At 38.8% G+C, this 5,904-nt stretch overlaps 1 long non-coding RNA gene across 1 annotated transcript; it reads right to left on the bottom strand.

The window, feature by feature from the left end:
• Positions 1-381: 381 nt before the first annotated feature.
• On the bottom strand, positions 382-5,484 carry LOC135413457 (uncharacterized). The gene is made up of 2 exons (XR_010430245.1): positions 4,567-5,484; positions 382-4,332 (listed from the first exon to the last, which is right to left on the bottom strand). It is a non-coding gene; the product is annotated as an uncharacterized LOC135413457 (long non-coding RNA).
• Positions 5,485-5,904: the final 420 nt, after the last annotated feature.

Raw genomic sequence — 5,904 nt, 5'->3', positions numbered from 1 at the left:
TCCTGCAATTGTAGGTACTCTGACCCAATTTAAAATCAGAACTGGCGGAGAATTCTGGTGCATAACAGAATTAACGTGGCTGAGAAAACAACAAGTAATCAATAAGCCACCTTTAAATTCAGATTTCTTGGTCTAAAAATCAAGTTAAGTTGTGCCGGAGGGTCAAATTCACCAAATGCTAGATGCTCTAATGCAGCCCGATGGTTTTACACACATTTTGCTTGAACAGAGCCCGAGCCACCAGAGAATATGGCTCTGCACCACATTTTAGCAGCGTAAGAGGGAAGGCATATCCAGTTAAATCCTTTGCTGTTTGTTTAAATGCAATGAGATTTCCTTGGAATAAGCTTCGTATCACAAAAAGGGCACAGACTTATTCCATTATAAAGCCACTTAACAATGAAGTTTATTTTACTCTTGTTCTATATTGACCCGACAGTTCCCCTACTCAGGTCCTCCCTGGTGTAAACAGCTCTGCTCTCAAGCAAGCTTTAACTTGGAGGTTCTACAGCTACTGAGGTCAACAACATCACTCACCACAGGTGCCAAGGACAGAGCCTGGAATCCTTCACAGCCTGGAGGAACTCCTTCTTTGGTACACAAAAAGCACACAGCTGTTGCTGGATACCTGTCTGCAGCAGAAGGAAGCTCATTTAAAGTAGCTTTTTAGGATAATGTAACAAAATAGATGAACTTGGCAATGTGCTACCAACAGATTGATTTTCTCTGCTACTCAAAATACATGTCCTAAAACACAACGCTTTAGTAAATCAGTTAATAATATAATTGCCATGCAGGAACACACTTGGAAGTAATAAGAGTACCAGACATATAGACTGATCATTCACATTACTAATGATTCACACAATTGGTATCTAGAGGAAGAGAAAAACTCTTCTTTCGTCCCAACTTCCGATATGTTTCTCGAAAAAGATCAAAGATTATTCCACCTCCCATCCCTGGAGGTGTTTAAGGCCAGGTTGGATGGAGCTCTGAGCAACCTGGTCTAGTGAAAGGTGTCCCTGCCCATGGCAGGGGGATTGGAACCAGATGAATTTTAAGGTCACTTCCAACCCAAACCATTTTATGATTCTATGATTCTAAAGTAGGGAATTTTTGTCAATTTTGTTATACAAACAAATCAAGTCTGATGACTTCTTTCAAAATCTTCTTCAACATTTTCAATTAAAACAGTTATCCTAGCAGAGTCTTAAACACTGATTTTGGCCTGGATTAACTCATGTTCCTTATCTTTTTCTATCAGGAAGAAAAGGGCCATTTTGATATGAAAGTATAATTGAGCCACTCTGGGTTCCTCAACAGGGAATTGTGTTCTCCACATTTGCTGTTTCTTTGGGTTGCTCTGCTTTTAGTTAAAGTGCTCAAGATTTCTCAAGAATTTTGAAAGAAAGATTTTCACCACAAAATGAGTGCTGGGGAAAGATTGGATTTTTCTCTATTTTACTTCCATTGTCACAGTAACAGAAAATGTACAGCTTTCTGGGCAAATATGAAAGTCATCATCTACAGGCAGCTTGAACGATAAAGAAGGTGTTCCAGAATGTCAAGCACCTGCACAGCTATAACTATGATATACCCAAACCAGAAGTCATTTTCTGTGTATATAATGCTCAGCCTGATGGAGAAGGGGGATGGAAACCAAATCCTGCACATGTACCAAATGTCCTCAGCTGAGGATACCACATGGAGAAGAAGCTTGTTAGCCTAGCCCTTCTAAAAAGCCCTGAACAATGTTAAGTACAAGCCAGTCCCTTTGTCATCCCCACTACATTTTGACACTTACTTGAGTGTCAGAGTTATTTGATAGAACAGAGAGACAAGTCAACCCTGGGGAGGCTAAATGTAAATTAAAGATAACAAAAACAACAGTAACAATAAGTCTACAATAAGAATACTAAAAAGTATTCCATTTTTCAGATCCAATCATTCAACATCAAAAATACCAAAATTGACACGATCTACATAGTCTCCAGGCAGGCCTCCTGGGTACCATGTTCATATGCTTTAGTAATATGATGGAGTTCTCTTCAGGGTGCCTGCTTTATTTGGTAAACAGGATGACAAAATTGCTTTGAGGGCAGCAAGTATGCTACAGAAGTTTGGCTGGCTGAAACTACACCACTGATATATTTTCACACAGATAGTATTTCTACCACTGTGCAAAGTTTGTGTGGAAAAGGTTTTATTTATTTTTAAAATAAACAAAGTCAGGCAAAAATGCTCTATAAACACTATAATTTAACTTCCCAATAGAGAGATAAATTTCTTCTGAAACAACTTATTCAAGACCAAACAAACCTAACACACAATTCTGCAACTGGTTGTAAGCTCCTGCAAATGTTTCTAGAAAAATGAATAGTTAAAAAGGACTTGGAAGACAGATCAATATAATTTTTATTTCCAGAAGTTCAGCTCACTTGCTTTAGGTTTAAAAAACCCATAATTTTGTCCTGCAATATCCCTGTACAGCTGCGTGCAATGATACCAATCAAAGTTCAGAACCATATCTAGGTCAGTATTTTTCTTACAAGTAATCGAAAAACTTTTACTAAATTCTGAAAGAGAATAAGATCTAATAAAAACAGTAAAAAGCAATCCAGTTTAAGATCTACTTCAGCAGTGATCTGTACTTTACACTGGAAGCACTAACATTTTTGTTTATAAAAGTAGGACATTCGGCCAGAGTGGTGCACTTAGCACATGGACAAACAATGCTTTATCTGCAGAAAACAGGAAAGCACATTAGTGAAAGCAGTATTTCAACCCACTAAAAACATTATTTGTATAAACTATCCCTGTCACATTATAAGGGCGACAAAAACTAAACATCTTTTCTGCGAGTTGGCCCCTATTAAACAGGAGCTTAAGTGGAACTTATGGCTTGGCTGCTGAAGTAATTCAAATCTAGATGCTTTTGACTACAAAGTGCAAGTAATATAGTGAAAAAAGGAAAAGGAAAAGGAAAAGGAAAAGGAAAAGGAAAAGGAAAAGGAAAAGGAAAAGGAAAAGGAAAAGGAAAAGGAAAAGGAAAAGGAAAAGGAAAAGGAAAAGGAAAAGGAAGATTAAGAGGAAAATCAGAAACACAAAAATGAAATTAAGGACATCTATTCGTAGTCTTCTCACATATTGATTCTTTACAGAATGCCATTGTTTCATTTCTGGTATTTCAGTCTTTTCTATTCTTTAATAAATTAAATATTTCCCTTGCTCTTAATTAAACTTGTGATTACACAGGTGTTTTTTAATTTTATATTCCCTTTGATTATAACAGCATGAAATCAGATTTCTTTTGCACTTCTCTCTGAGCACTCAGTAATGAAGAACTACCCCGTATAATTAAAATGGAATTATTCTGTGTTCTGAGACTGTTAGCCTTCATTATTATCTGAAGCATGTCTTTAAAAACATGCTTTTGTAAACAGCAAAGTTTTCTAAGGACACAGTTTTAGTGATATTTAGTCTATGAGGTTTTGCCTGTATGTCATAAGGGATGGGGTAGAGAGTCAAGAGTAAATTTTAGATATGCTTGCAGCATTTTATAGAACCATGGAGTGGTTTGGATTGGAAAGGACCTTACAGATCATCTAGTTCCACCTTCCTGCCATGGTCAGGGAGCTTTCCACTAGACCAGCTTGCTCAAAACCCCACTCAACCTGGCCTTGAACAATTCCAGGGATGGCATATCCACAGTTTCTCTGGGCAGCTTGTTTCAGTGTCTCACCACCCTCATAGTGAAGAATTACTTCTTCATATCTTATGTAAACCTACCATCTTTCAGTTTGTAGCCATTGTCCCTTGTATTTCGATATGGCATTCTGTGTATTTCAAGCTTCCAAAAGTGTAACAGTGTTCAATTTTAGCTTTATGAAAACTTCATTCTTTACATGGGTTTTCTGTCATCTTTGTTCAAAGAAAGAAAAACAATAAACCAATATTAAAAAATTGCACATGACAGTCTTAATCAACAGGTCTTTACACCTACAGCATTCAAGATGAACTTTAAAAAAAGGAAGCAGAAATGAGACATCTTTTGCTCCAATCCACCAAGATGTTTCAACACTTTGTTGCTCTCAGTTCAGCAAAGAAGACAACCTCACAGTACACAGAGTGCCTACTCAGTATTAGGGGAGACTGCAATGCTTCATTTCTGAAAACCTCATTCCTGCTGCACTCCCTGCCAGCCTTTCTTCCATGAGAATGCAGCCACAGACAGTATCCATCCCTGATGGGAAGAGCTTCTCTCCTGTTATCATCCATCAGTGCATGCCAGTTACCAGCATCTTCCCAGAATCAGCCTGAAAATTTTTACCACTGGGGAGAAAAGAAAATATATTAGGCAGTGAAACATCTAAGGAGACACTTGAGTGTGAAGCTATTTACTGAGGATATGAAGGAAATGAGCAGAGAGAAGTTTGCCAAAATGCAGTTGGTTTCATTCACAGCAAGGAGCTGAATGACTTGGGGCAGCTCTGTGAGATCTGGGGGTCTTATTGCTTAGCTTGAAACTCCATAAACAGCAAAAATGCACCTGTGGCAAGCCCTGACCTCTGCGAGGTGTGCAGGCTGCTGTCACATGTAGCTTTGCAGCTGTGGGGATGGACAAGGCTGCGTGCCTGGGTGTATTTTCCTCCTGTGGTGCTGCAGCTGCCTTCTCAGGTTGATGCATTACCAAAATCAGCTCCTCTGATACTGTAAGTGCTGGTGTTGTCATGGAGCCAGCACTATCTCTCTGAACATGAACTGTCATGGTTTAACCCCAGCCAGAAACTAAATACCATGCTGCTGCTTGTTCCTGGCCCTGGTGGGATGAGGAGAAGAATTGGAAAGAGGTAAAAGCTGTGGATTGAGATAAGAACAGTTTAGTAATTGAAATAAAATAATATAATAATAACAATATTAAGTGTAATGAAAAGGGAGACTATAAAAAGAGAGAGAGAGAGGGATAAAATGCAAGACAGATAAGTGAGCCCTAATACAAACACTGTTCTGTTCTTGTTCCAGGGTTGTACATCTGTCTTTGGGGATTAAAACTAGGGGTTTTTTCTGTATCATTGTATTTATTGTAACCTTTTTAGTAAATTGTAGCTCTGACTTCTAATCTCTCTTGAGCTGGGTTCATTTCTCCTGCCAGTTTGCTTTTAAACCAGCACATAGTATATCTAAAGCCTAGAGAAACCCTCAACTCTACGCTGTAGGGAGGGATGAAAGCTCAGTACACCTTATGAAAATATTGTTAAAAGGAGATTTTGTTTAGAGTATGACTAAAGGAACAGATGAGCAGAGGAATCACCACATTGCTGTATGAGAACAGGCCCACAGCAGACATCCAGGTAGGAACCAACGTTATTGAGAGTCACTTACCTTTATATTGAAGAGCTGAAAACACCACCCCAAATCAGTGCAGGATGGGTCTATCTAGTGCTTCCCAGAGCAAACAGACATCATCAGCCCAAGGGGACAACCTAATCTCCTGCATCTGGATAGGACGTTGAAAACAAAATATCCATACTGAAAATAATACACCCACATCCAGCCCTCTCTTAGACTCCAAAAGCCCAAAGCATTGGCTGCCAGTGCAGCAAATGCACCAACTCATCAGCTTATTCATTATCCTGGAGTAAGTGAATCTCCTGCGGAACCTGACCATGATTTCCAGGTCGAACTTTAGAGGCCTTTAGAGTCAAGTTTAATCAAAACTCTCCTACTCTACCGAGACACAGGCACAAACCCTTTGAAAGACATTTCTGCCTGGGAAGAAAAAAAGAGAACAAACTGGGAGGAAAAAAAGTTCAAAAGATTTTGACAAGTTCAGTTTCCTGTAGAAATTAAAATCTTAGTAACCTTTTGTTAACTTCAAACAGCCAGTCATGTCAGGATCAATGG

Source organism: Pseudopipra pipra, chromosome 1 (genome assembly GCF_036250125.1).
Source record: "Pseudopipra pipra isolate bDixPip1 chromosome 1, bDixPip1.hap1, whole genome shotgun sequence".
Taxonomy (NCBI): Eukaryota; Metazoa; Chordata; class Aves; order Passeriformes; family Pipridae; genus Pseudopipra; species Pseudopipra pipra.
The sequence above is the reverse complement of the archived record's forward strand: the minus strand, read 5'-3'. Positions and strand labels throughout refer to the sequence as shown.